The 14,406-nt window shown below is 36.0% G+C and overlaps 1 protein-coding gene across 3 annotated transcripts in view; it reads right to left on the bottom strand.

Moving 5' to 3' along the window:
* Positions 1–819, bottom strand: part of LOC137635933 (rac GTPase-activating protein 1-like) — a 159,291-nt gene extending 158,472 nt beyond the window's left edge. For all 3 annotated transcript variants that reach the window (XR_011042822.1, XM_068368380.1, XM_068368381.1), the window contains exon 1: positions 564–819. The gene's annotated coding sequence lies outside the window, so the exon portion shown is untranslated. The remainder of the gene's footprint in view (positions 1–563) is intronic.
* Between the last annotated feature and the right edge of the window lie 13,587 nt (positions 820–14,406).

Raw genomic sequence — 14,406 nt, 5'->3', positions numbered from 1 at the left:
ATAATCACGTTTTGGTCTGTTTTCAACCACTTACATGAACCATATATTTTTAAACTGATTATCTCGAGCTTATCTTGCATATCTGACCATTATAACTGCTGTAAATCCCCCCCCCAAAAAAAAACCGGTTTCTCACTGGGGTTTCCCATAATTCTTTATATAAGGGTACGCTTCAACTGATGAGGCCCTTGGTAAGCACTGTCTTTAATTCAAGACTTTTTGACATTAGATAGAACAAGAGGACATTCCAAGACGATTTATAAGAAAAGAACAAGACTGGAAAAAAGAAAGAATTCATTTTGTAATAGAGTGGTTAACAATAGGAACATGCTGCCACAATTTGTTGTTGACTCAGAGTCTACTTGGAAATTTGAAATACAATATAGATAAGGCATGGAGGGATCAAGATTTATAGAGCTAAAATAGATTATAGTAAAATTTATAATATAGCCACCACTAGTGCAATCACCAACCTAGTAAAAATAATTCCGAGCTGGATGTACAGGCGTAACAGCCTCTTCCAGAACGTCAACTGTAAGAAACTGTAATCAACACATACTTACTCTGTAGTGTAATTTCAAGTGACGTGGTACTTAGTTCCACTTGGACTGCGAAAAATGGGTTTTATCGTAAATATCTTTAAAATCCCAGAACCCTTAACATTTCAAGGATATTTCACGGTCACTTTGTTGAGCTATTTCCCTCTCCATTGGCTAAATAATCCAATTTTAACACAAAATGCGTCGTCGAAAACACTTTGGACTGGGCCGAGTACAAACACAAAATTCGCGCTGTTATGATCATGAGTAGTTATAAACGACTGAACCTACCGACCAGAGTTGCCAGATTATTGTTACTGGATTAACATACATGAGCCTTAAAATTGTCGTTTTTCAATCAAAATTATCGTACACACTTTCAATATAATTATTAAGAAGTTATATGATTAATTTATTACAAAATATTTTATTATAAGTGTTTAATTAAACTCACACACATATATTTATATACCTCAGGGATGTATCATACATCGTACCGGACCTAAAGTTATCGTATATGTATGATAATTATCGTACGCATGGCATCCCTGCTACCGACCGACATTCCGGGCAGCAGAAAGTATAAGTACTTTGTAATGCATTTCGATTCTCCTTTGTAAGATTCGATAGGCTTATCAAGATCGTAATTTTTCTAATAAATTTAAAAGAAAACTATCGGTTGGAGTTTTAAACATGTTTATCTACAAAATTAACATTTGAATTTGATAGACTTACTTCATCAGCCTATAACTTAAATACGTTTTGAAACGGTGGTAAATGAACTAGTTTCGTCCTTTTATATGCTATGGTAATGCAAAAAATCATATAATTGAAATCCTGATTACCGTTAAATAAAAACAAAAGGCCTTATAAATATCTTAAGAATTTGGTATTTCTCTTTTCATCAAATAACTAATTCACAAATGTAAATTGAGTCGCACATAATACAATCAAAGTAAAAACTAATTAAGGTGGTAAATTTGAAACTAAGAGATTAATTATTATTATTTTTTTTTCTTTACTTATTTTAAAGAGCTGATTATTTGGTCATGTACATACGGGGTACCTACTCTCTACAAGACCTCTACATTCGTTTTATAATGTTCATTCGGAATTTCGGGAGCATTTAACATTTCTCAACACTCGTTGTATAAGAAAGTCTTCAGTTTCCTCTTGAAACCCTTAATATCTTCAATTATTTTTATGTCTCGGTGCCGCATATTTAAAGGCTCTAGAGCCTACAGTAGACATTTATCTAGGTTCCAATGATTTTAAACCATCTGTAACTATTCTCATGTCAACACGATTTGTTGGCTGCACAATATGCAGCAATTCTTTTAGATAATTTGGACGACCAGTTCAGATAACTTGGTGGATTATTGTACATATTTTAAACTCAATTATCGCTTTAATCGGCAGCCAATTTAGATCAATTAGCATGAATGATCCTTTCTCTAGGTGGGACACACCATTTACTTTCATCAGTCTTGTAGTAGATGGAGTTACAGTATTCAATCCAGTTAATACACAGTTTATCACAAGTTCCTTCACAGAATATTGATTCAGGTACTTTTTATATGAGCAATATTTCTTAGATAATAACCAGCAATTTTTACCACAGAACAGGCATTGAGAGACAAGTTACAGTCAAGAGATAATCCTAGATCACGAACTTTACTAGCTATCGGCACTGAGTCATTATTTGTTTATTTGAATATAACTCAAGCTTCTCACGCGGTTTCTCTTTCCCACTACCATAAACTCAGTTTTGTTCTCATTTAATTTTAGTTGTTTGATTATCATCCATTCTCTAACACTATAAAGAATTCAGTTCAGAGTTTCAGTAGTGTCGTCTATATCATTTATGGAGAAGTAAAATTTTGTATTATCCTCAAATAGTTTGAACTTCACACCATGCCTTTGTAGTATTTTCGATTGACCAATAGTATAGATGCAGAATAAGATTGGGCCCAGTACATGCCCCTGAGGTACCCTTTTGTTTACAGGTTCATATGATGAATAAGAGTTTCCAATTTGCACTGTTATTTCTACCAACCAAGTAGTTTTTTGGGTATTCAAAAGCTTAATGTTCAATACCGATGGACCATAGAAGGCATAGATCATTTAGTAGTAGTTCATGCACAACTGTATAAAGAAAAAGCACTAAGATTGAGTAATATTAAAATACCACATTTATTTTCATCCATTATTTCCAGCATATCCTTTACAACAGAACAGATAGCTGTCTCTATAGAGTATAGTTTTCTGTAAGCAGATTAGTTGTCTGACAAAGCTACTTCTAAGTGATTGACTAGTTGTTCAAGAATTACGTATTCAAACACTTTTGAAACAAAGGTTAGATTCGAAATAGGTCCATATGAGTTTAATTCCTAATAATCTAGAGCATTTTTTCAGATTTGGGAAACTTACACTCATTGATGCTCGCATTTGCTATTCTCATGATTATTACGGCTAGACTAGAAAAGTTATTTCTCCAATTATTTTAGATATAGACCTATGATCAATCACGCAGTTTATTTTCTTTGCTCTCTTGATACTCCTGGTGATATCGTCTTGTGTTATGTTGTTATAGCTCGTTAATTTGATCTGTGTAGGCCTATCTAGTGTATCATTAATTTTATTTTCAATTTTGTTATTAAAGAATGCTAGAAAATTATTTACTGGTTCCTGGGCGTTGTACCCACCAGGTAGATTTTTTTTTCACTTGCATTCCCATTATATAATTTAGGAGACTATATAACTTATTTATGTCTGCTGCTGCTTCACATGTCTTTCTATTAGAGCATTTACATTTTTCTTCTTAGTAGGTAATTATATAGGCGCATTGTAGTTTTGTATTCTACCTAAGTACTTTCAGTTTTTAATCAATTCCAATTTCTTTATGCAATTTTCCTTCTTTTTCTCTAAAATCTACCCATTTTTAAAAGCAAACATAATAGTCTTTTGTTCCATGACAGCTTCATACTTTGCAAGTTTTCTTTCCTAAATGAAAAACTTGATAAGTGCATTTTAGAAATTTGATGATCTCAAGGTGAATCTAAAATCCTTATTATTATTATTATTATTATTATTATTATTATTATTATTATTATTATTATTATTATTATTATTATTAAATGCTAAGCTACAACCCTAGTTGGAAAAGCAGGATGCTAGAAGCCCAGGGGCTCCAACAGGGAAAATAGCCCAGTGAGGAAAGGAAAAAGGAAAAATAAAATATTTTAAGAATAGTAACAATATTAAAATAAATATTTCCTATTTAAACTATAAAAACTTTAACAATACAAGAGGAAGAGAAATAAGATATAAGATAGAACAGTGTGCCCGAGTGTACCCTCAAGCAAGAGAACTCTAACCCAAGACAGTGGAAGACCATGGTACAGAGGCTAAGGCACTACCCAAGATTAGAGAACAATGGTTTGATTTTGGAGTGTCCTTCTCCTATAAAAGCTGCTTACCATAGCTAAAGAGTCTCTTCTACCCTTATTATTATTATTATTATTATTATTATTATTATTATTATTACTATCCAAGCTACAACCCTAGTTGGAAAAGCAAGATGCTATAAGCCCAGGGGCTCCAACAGGGAAAAATAGCCCAGTGAGGAAAGGAAATAAGGAAATAAATAAATGAAGAGAACAAATTAACAATAAATCATTCTAAAATAAGTAACAACGTCAAAACAGACATGTCACATATAAACTATAAACAACATCAAAACCAAATATGTCATAAATAAACTATAAAAAGACTCATGTCCGCCTGGTCAACAAATAGGCATTTGCTGCAACTTTGAACTTTTGAAGTTCTACTGACTTAAGACTTTTTACATAATTAAACAAGGTGTATTTCATCTGCCTGTCTAGGCTATTGTAAATTATCTTCAAAATTAGCTTTTTTTTTTTACTTTCTCAAAAAGGTGAGGTAAACTTGTGGGCAACGATTGTTTAATAAACATTGCTTCTTAAATGACTAAGTTAACTTCTAGTGTTTGTGAATGTATCATCAATCTATGTAGGGACTTGGAAAGTTTGTTTGCCAAAGAGAAAGGAACTGAGGCCTTTGAAATCTATTAGGACCTTGAAAATATTCTTGATAAATTTTTGTCTCCATTCTTTTCCCAAAATGAAAACATTCATCATATAATTATTTACTTTTTTCTGGTGCTTTTTTTTTTCCATCAGCTATACAATAAAGATTATTACCATCGAGTTTAAACACTGGAAATGGGTTCATAGTGTTAATCCTTTGGGAAATGTTCTCCAGGTCTTTATGGAACTTAGACTCCATAGATTTTCATCTTCCATGACTTACATTTGTATTTTTTATGACTGCTGCTTTGTCACTGATTTCTTGGTGGCAATTGAATAATGAATGATGAGAGGCGAGAGAAATAGATGAATTTTACATCGTAAATTCGTGAATTGAATTTGTTGTCTAAAGTGATTGATATAACATGAGCAGAAATATTCTTCAAAGTGAAAGGCTGAATCTATTTAATCACATCATTAGGTCTTTGTCTTCTTCAATTTCACAAAAAAAGAAAAAAAAATTAGCTTATTGAGAAAGTCTTTTCAGATTTTCGGTGATCAATCTATTCTGAAGAAGTGTTTTAATTCTTTCATAACTCTGACCATCTTTTACATTCAGATCTCCCTGGACAATTCCATCCTGTTCGTAATACTAGGCAGGCAGTTAATTCTAATAGCCAGGCCTTCTCCATCATGAGGCTCAATACTACACAGTATTCTAGAAGTTTCATTCCAGCTGTTACCAAGTTGTGGAATGATCTTCCTAATCGGGTAGTTGAATCAGTAGAACTTCAAAAGTTGAAAGTTGGAGCAAATGTTTTTATGTTGACCAGGCTGACATGAGTCTTTTTACAGTTTATAAAGGACATATCTGTTTTTGACGTTGCTAATGGTTTATATAGGACATATCTATTTTGACGTTGTTACTGTGTTTAGAATGATTTATTGTAAATTTGTTCTCATTATTTATTTATCGCCTTATTTCCTTTCCTCACTGGGCTATTTTCCCTATTGGAGCCCTTGGGCTTATAGCATCTTGCTTTTCCAACTAGGGTTGTAGCTTAGCTAATAATAATGTTAATAATAATAATAATAATAATAATAATAATAATAATAATAATAATAATAATAATAATAATAATAAGAATAAGAATAATAATAATAATAATAATAATAATAATAATAATAATAATAATAGATCTTTAAGTCTCTCGTTGACTTTCAAATTCCTTGAATATTCTTCAGTAGATGCTCATAAGTTATAGTTAACAATGGATCAACTTTATACTTTACAGACACATTCAGAGAGGAAGGACACAGAGAGGAAACGGCTAAGTGAATAATATATTACATAAAGATAGAAATTGGGCGCCTTGTTGAGTGTCCACGTCAGCCATGACTGAGATGAGCCTACCATGACTTGGTAGTGTTCATTGCTGTTTCCTGCATATTAGTTAACCCAATTGAGATACTACCGCTAGTTATGGGATCCTTTGACTGATCAGACAGTACTACATTGGATCCTTCTCTCTGGTTACGGTTCATTTTCCCTTTGCATACATATACAACGAATAGTCTGGCTTATTCTATATATAGGCCTATTCCCCTCTGTCTTCATACACCCGACAACACTGAGATTACCAAACAATTCTTCTTCTCTTAGGGGAATTATCTACTCCACTGTAATTGTTCAGTGGCCCCTTTCCTCTTGGTAAAGGTAGAAGAGATTCTTTAGCTATGGTAAGCTGCTCTTGGAGAAGGACACTCAAAACTCTAACCTTTGTTATCTAATCATGGATAGTACCATAGCCTCTGTACCATGGTCTTCCACTGTCTTTGGTTAGAGTTCTCTTGCTTGAGGGTACACTAAGGCACATTATTCTATCTGTTTCCTTATTTCCTCTCCTCGGTGGTCTATTTTCACTATTGGAGAAGTTGGGCTTATAGCATCCTGCTGTTCCAAGTAAGGTTGAAGTAGCTAATAATAATGATAATAATAATAATAATAATAATAATAATAATAATAATAATAATAATAATAATAACACAGCATCTGCATTGATCGTACTTCCGAGTGCTTGATCTCTCCTGGTTGGCGAGCAAAGGAATTAGATGAAAATTTTACTGATAAAGCACCTTTTTTAAGTTTTTGTCTTAGACCTGGGTGAAATACATCTAAGCTCAAAAGTTAGATATAAATTTAGTCTAAGCACACGTAGCGAGCATAGTTATGTCGACTTGCAGAAAAAAATAAAAATCATCAGTAACTCTCCCAAGCATCACACTTTATACTCGGTTCATTAGGCCTACGCAGCACCAGGCAAACAACACACCCGTTTAGAAAGAATAAAAAAAAAGCTACTTTAAAATGATCTTTTTTAATAGCAACATATATTATGAGACTGCCCTAATCACCATTGATACATCCGTATTTAGAAGAAGGGAGAAGTTGTTTTTGAAGTTTTGGGAATAATATTCTAAAATCAGAAAAAAATGCATAACCATATTAACCCAATGCTTATTTTATTTACAAGGAGGTAATGCTAGAACAGGCACAAACACACTATAACTTGTTAGATGTAGAACTGCATATTACAAAAAAAAAAAAGAAAAAAAAATAAAAAAAAAATAAAAAAAGACAATAATGTTCCTTACCTAGTCAAACATTTAAAATTACATATAATGTAATTTTACACTGTATATTTATTTTCATTATATTTTATATACTATTGGATTTTATATTTATTTTATATTACGGAGGGAATGTTCTTACCTATATTTTTGTACATGTTTCTAATTTCTATAGGTGTTGGAAGTTTGTTACTTACTCTTTTTTTCTTAGTCCTTATTAAAATGTGTAGTTTGTTACTTATTCCTTTTTTCCTATTCCAGTGTGGCTAGCTTCCCTGGGTCCTCCTGGGATTAAGGACATCTCCCAAGGATGGCCTGGATGTTTCGGCAGCTGAAGTGGTGTATGGCGACCTATTGGTCATCCCTGCTGTATTTTTTCCATCTGCAACTTCCTCCTCCGACAATCTTCAACATCTACGTCACGTTGTAGACTTACGAGCCCCCAACGAAGTGTGACGGCCAATAGAGAAGGTTGTGAACTCAAAGGCAGTGTGAAAGCAACTGAGTTAGTTTATTGTAGAACACTCTCCTTTATATATAAAATCTCAAAGAAACAAGAATTTTCATGTTCGAAAGTCGACACTGTTACAGAGGAAAAAAGCAGACATGATTTTTCAGGTTCTTTTTAGTGCGAGGGGAGAGCGAAGATACAAGCATAATATATACAAAATGAATTATGTACGATCGTGTGACACACAATTGGTACAGAAGCAACACATACCGAAAGATTTACATGTCGCAATGCACGTTTTCTTACGCAATGACACCATAGTCAATTCTTTTAAGTGAGGCAGATTTGCACCAGCTCGCAGGGGTGCCCCTTTAGCTCGGAAATGTTTCCTGCTCGCTGATTGGTTGAAGAAGATTATTCTAACCAATCAGAGAGCAGGAAACTTTTCCGAGCTGAAAGGGCACCACTGCAAGTCGGTGCAAATCTGCCTCACTAAAAAAAAAAAAAAAAAAAAAAAAAAATTGAATATAGACAACCACCGCTGATGCCTCCTTACACGGGCCCTTTCCTCGGGATCCGTTGCACAGCAAAAGCTTTCTTAATCAACATTTTTTGCAAAAAAGACTGGGTCTCCATTGATTGCCTAAAACCTGCGTAACTCCCGTAAGATGACCCGCCTACTGTTTATCTTTCTATAGCAGGTTACTCTATTTCCTTTGACTGGCCAAACAGTATTACCTTGGATCCTTCTCTCTGGTTACGGTTCATTTTCCCTTTGCCTACGCATACATCGAATAGTCTGGCCTATTCTTTATAGATTCTCCTCTGTCCTCATACACCTGACAACACTGAGATTACCAAAAAATTCTTCTTCACCCAAAGGGTTAACTACTGTACTCTAATTGTTCAATGCCTACTTTCATCTTGGCAAGGGTAGAGGAGACCCTTTAGCTATGGTAAGCAGCTCTTTTAGGAGAAGGACATTGTTCTCTAGTCTTGGGTAGTGCCATAGCCTCTGTACCATGGTCTTCCACTGTCTTGGGTTAGAGTTCTCTTGCTTGAGGGTACACTCGGGGACACTATTCTATCTAATTTTTCTTCCTCTTGTTTTGTTAAATTATTTAAAGTTTATATATGAAATATTTATTTTAATGTCACTGTTCTTTAAATAATTTATTTTTCCTTGTTTCCTTTCCTCGCCAGGCTATTTTCTCCGTTGGGGCCCCTGGGCTTATAGCATCCTGCTTTTCCAATTAGGGTTGTAGCTTAGCAATTAATAATGATAGTAATATCTTTTTTAGAGGAGTTTTTTTATCTCTCGCTTTCTCCGCACTGATAATAGAACAAACTCTTTAAGCTTGCCATAGCATGTTTTAGTGTTTGAATTTTTGTAACATTCTTGCTCTCAACTGATAGTATATAAGCTCGTTATCTCTTGAATAATAGTTACTTGGATTCGCCTCGCCTCTCTCTTAGGCCGGGAGCACACTAGCGACTCTGTGGCGCCACAAAGACACGCCACGCCTGTGGTGGGGATGTGGTCTCCCATAGGTTTGCATTGTTTTCAAGTTTTGCCGCGCAAACTAGCGACTGTGGCAAGCGACTGTGGCTCTTTGTCGCACATCCCCGCCACAGGCGTGGCGTGGCTTTGTGGCGCCACAGAGTCGCTAGTGGGCTCCCGGCCTTAGAACCTAACAGTTACGTTGCCATAATACTATCCAATCTCTCCTCATTGCCGAGACTTGTAAAAAATAACATCTTGATCCATCTTCTAAACCCATATAACCTTTTACCACTTCTAAGTATCTCAAAATTTATAATCCCTTTCATGCTTTCTAACTCGACTTTTTATGAACGCCTTTAAATGGTCTATAGACTATTGCAACATTAGAAAATTTCACAAAGTTCTCCAAAACTTCTCTCTAACTCGCGACTATATTCATCTCACTCAGTAAAATCCCACAAAGGAGACGTGTGTGTTTCCCATGGAGAGAGAGAGAGAGAGAGAGAGAGAGAGAGAGAGAGAGAGAGAGAGAGAGAGAGAGAGAGAGAGGGAGAGAGAGAGAGAGAGAGAGAGAGCTCAATATTACACTTGAATAATCCAGTGTCGAATATACCTTTACTTTTATTAATTGAAAACCAGGAAATATTAAATTTTCTTAAATTTATATTTTGACAATAGGATAGGCCTACTTTGTTTTTTCTGTTTGCCTTCATGATAAAGACTCGTACTGAGTTTATGAAGATTGTGATGTCATGCTTGCTTACAATGAGGTAAAACAAAGAAAGATAATCATCCTGTGTCTTATATTTGCTAAATGAATCAGAGAACGCTCTTCAGCTGTACATAGTCTCAAGTGTCACTTCGCAAGCAAATCTAGAAAAAGAAGAAAATATTCATTACATTTTACCCCCAAAGGACGTACTAGTAAGTTTCACAAAAGCCATCCCTTTACCCCCATGGACGTACCGGTACGTCCTTGCAAAAAAATGCTATAAATTTTCTTTTTTTCATATTTTTGATATTTTTTTGAGAAAATTCAGGCATTTTCTAAGAGAATGAGACCAACCTGACCTCTCTATGACAAAAATTAAGGCTGTTAGAGCAATTCAAAAAAAAAAAAATATACTGCAAAATGTGCTGGGAAAAAATTAACCCCCTGGGGGTTAAGGGTTGGAAATTTCCAAATAGCCTGGGGGTAAAAGGGTTAAACTCTGTTCAAATTACGTATTATATATTCATATTTCATTTGCTTTACGTGAAGATTAAATTCTATAAATCTGGAAGTATGTTTCCAAAGTTGCGTTATCTTACTTGAATTCCTGATCGCAGCTGATGTCGTTCCAGTGATTATTGTAGTAATTTCTATAGGTGTTGTAAGTTTGTTACTTACTCTTTTTTCCTTAGTCCTTATTAAAATGTGTAGTTTGTTACTTATTCCTTTTTTCCTATTCCAGTGTGGCTAGCTTCCCTGGGTCCTCCTGGGATTAAGGACATCTCCCAAGGATGGCCTGGATGTTTCGGCAGCTGAAGTGGTGTATGGCGACCTATTGGTCATCCCTGCTGTATTTTTTTTCGTCTGCAATCTCTCCTCTGACAATCTCCAACATCTACGTCACGTTGTAGACTTACGAGCCCCCAACGAAGCAACACACCAAAAAGATTTACATGTCGCAATGCACGTTTTCTTACGCAATGACACCATAGTCAATTCTTTTAAGTGAGGCAGATTTGCACCAGCTCGCAGGGGTGCCCCTTTAGCTCGGAAATGTTTCCTGCTCGCTGATTGGTTGAAGAAGATTATTCTAACCAATCAGAGAGCAGGAAACTTTTCCGAGCTGAAAGGGCACCACTGCAAGTCGGTGCAAATCTGCCTCACTAAAAAAAAAAAAAAAAAAAAAAAAAAAATTGAATATAGACAACCACCGCTGATGCCTCCTTACACGGGCCCTTTCCTCGGGATCCGTTGCACAGCAAAAGCTTTCTTAATCAACATTTGTTGCAAAAAAGACTGGGTCTCCATTGATTGCCTAAAACCTGCGTAACTCCCGTAAGATGACCCGCCTACTGTTTATCTTTCTATAACAGGTTACTCTATTTCCTTTGACTGGCCAAACAGTATTACCTTGGATCCTTCTCTCTGGTTACGGTTCATTTTCCCTTTGCCTACGCATACATCGAATAGTCTGGCCTATTCTTTATAGATTCTCCTCTGTCCTCATACACCTGACAACACTGAGATTACCAAAAAATTCTTCTTCACCCAAAGGGTTAACTACTGTACTCTAATTGTTCAATGCCTACTTTCATCTTGGCAAGGGTAGAGGAGACCCTTTAGCTATGGTAAGCAGCTCTTTTAGGAGAAGGACATTGTTCTCTAGTCTTGGGTAGTGCCATAGCCTCTGTACCATGGTCTTCCACTGTCTTGGGTTAGAGTTCTCTTGCTTGAGGGTACACTCGGGGACACTATTCTATCTAATTTTTCTTCCTCTTGTTTTGTTAAATTATTTAAAGTTTATATATGAAATATTTATTTTAATGTCACTGTTCTTTAAATAATTTATTTTTCCTTGTTTCCTTTCCTCGCCAGGCTATTTTCTCCGTTGGGGCCCCTGGGCTTATAGCATCCTGCTTTTCCAATTAGGGTTGTAGCTTAGCAATTAATAATGATAGTAATATCTTTTTTAGAGGAGTTTTTTTATCTCTCGCTTTCTCCGCACTGATAATAGAACAAACTCTTTAAGCTTGCCATAGCATGTTTTAGTGTTTGAATTTTTGTAACATTCTTGCTCTCAACTGATAGTATATAAGCTCGTTATCTCTTGAATAATATTTACTTGGATTCGCCTCGCCTCTCTCTTAGGCCGGGAGCACACTAGCGACTCTGTGGCGCCACAAAGACACGCCACGCCTGTGGTGGGGATGTGGTCTCCCATAGGTTTGCATTGTTTTCAAGTTTTGCCGCGCAAACTAGCGACTGTGGCAAGCGACTGTGGCTCTCTGTCGCACATCCCCGCCACAGGCGTGGCGTGGCTTTGTGGCGCCACAGAGTCGCTAGTGGGCTCCCGGCCTTAGAACCTAACAGTTACGTTGCCATAATACTATCCAATCTCTCCTCATTGCCGAGACTTGTAAAAAATAACATCTTGATCCATCTTCTAAACCCATATAACCTTTTACCACTTCTAAGTATCTCAAAATTTATAATCCCTTTCATGCTTTCTAACTCGACTTTTTATGAACGCCTTTAAATGGTCTATAGACTATTGCAACATTAGAAAATTTCACAAAGTTCTCCAAAACTTCTCTCTAACTCGCGACTATATTCATCTCACTCAGTAAAATCCCACAAAGGAGACGTGTGTGTTTCCCATGGAGAGAGAGAGAGAGAGAGAGAGAGAGAGAGAGAGAGAGAGAGAGAGAGAGAGAGAGAGAGAGAGAGAGAGAGAGAGAGCTCAATATTACACTTGAATAATCCAGTGTCGAATATACCTTTACTTTTATTAATTGAAAACCAGGAAATATTAAATTTTCTTAAATTTATATTTTGACAATAGGATAGGCCTACTTTGTTTTTTCTGTTTGCCTTCGTGATAAAGACTCGTACTGAGTTTATGAAGATTGTGATGTCATGCTTGCTTACAATGAGGTAAAACAAAGAAAGATAATCATCCTGTGTCTTATATTTGCTAAATGAATCAGAGAACGCTCTTCAGCTGTACATAGTCTCAAGTGTCACTTCGCAAGCAAATCTAGAAAAAGAAGAAAATATTCATTACATTTTACCCCCAAAGGACGTACTAGTAAGTTTCACAAAAGCCATCCCTTTACCCCCATGGACGTACCGGTACGTCCTTGCAAAAAAATGCTATAAATTTTCTTTTTTTCATATTTTTGATATTTTTTTGAGAAAATTCAGGCATTTTCTAAGAGAATGAGACCAACCTGACCTCTCTATGACAAAAATTAAGGCTGTTAGAGCAATTCAAAAAAAAAAATATACTGCAAAATGTGCTGGGAAAAAATTAACCCCCTGGGGGTTAAGGGTTGGAAATTTCCAAATAGCCTGGGGGTAAAAGGGTTAAACTCTGTTCAAATTACGTATTATATATTCATATTTCATTTGCTTTACGTGAAGATTAAATTCTATAAATCTGGAAGTATGTTTCCAAAGTTGCGTTATCTTACTTGAATTCCTGATCGCAGCTGATGTCGTTCCAGTGATTATTGTAGTAATTTCTATAGGTGTTGTAAGTTTGTTACTTACTCTTTTTTCCTTAGTCCTTATTAAAATGTGTAGTTTGTTACTTATTCCTTTTTTCCTATTCCAGTGTGGCTAGCTTCCCTGGGTCCTCCTGGGATTAAGGACATCTCCCAAGGATGGCCTGGATGTTTCGGCAGCTGAAGTGGTGTATGGCGACCTATTGGTCATCCCTGCTGTATTTTTTTTCGTCTGCAACCTCTCCTCTGACAATCTCCAACATCTACGTCACGTTGTAGACTTACGAGCCCCCAACGAAGCAACACACCAAAAAGATTTACATGTCGCAATGCACGTTTTCTTACGCAATGACACCATAGTCAATTCTTTTAAGTGAGGCAGATTTGCACCAGCTCGCAGGGGTGCCCCTTTAGCTCGGAAATGTTTCCTGCTCGCTGATTGGTTGAAGAAGATTATTCTAACCAATCAGAGAGCAGGAAACTTTTCCGAGCTGAAAGGGCACCACTGCAAGTCGGTGCAAATCTGCCTCACTAAAAAAAAAAAAAAAAAAAAAAAAAATTGAATATAGACAACCACCGCTGATGCCTCCTTACACGGGCCCTTTCCTCGGGATCCGTTGCACAGCAAAAGCTTTCTTAATCAACATTTGTTGCAAAAAAGACTGGGTCTCCATTGATTGCCTAAAACCTGCGTAACTCCCGTAAGATGACCCGCCTACTGTTTATCTTTCTATAGCAGGTTACTCTATTTCCTTTGACTGGCCAAACAGTATTACCTTGGATCCTTCTCTCTGGTTACGGTTCATTTTCCCTTTGCCTACGCATACATCGAATAGTCTGGCCTATTCTTTATAGATTCTCCTCTGTCCTCATACACCTGACAACACTGAGATTACCAAAAAATTCTTCTTCACCCAAAGGGTTAACTACTGTACTCTAATTGTTCAATGCCTACTTTCATCTTGGCAAGGGTAGAGGAGACCCTTTAGCTATGGTAAGCAGCTCTTTTAG

This window comes from Palaemon carinicauda, unplaced genomic scaffold, assembly GCF_036898095.1.
Source record: "Palaemon carinicauda isolate YSFRI2023 unplaced genomic scaffold, ASM3689809v2 scaffold2, whole genome shotgun sequence".
Lineage (NCBI taxonomy): Eukaryota > Metazoa > Arthropoda > Malacostraca > Decapoda > Palaemonidae > Palaemon > Palaemon carinicauda.
This window is presented reverse-complemented; position numbering and strand designations above follow the sequence as displayed.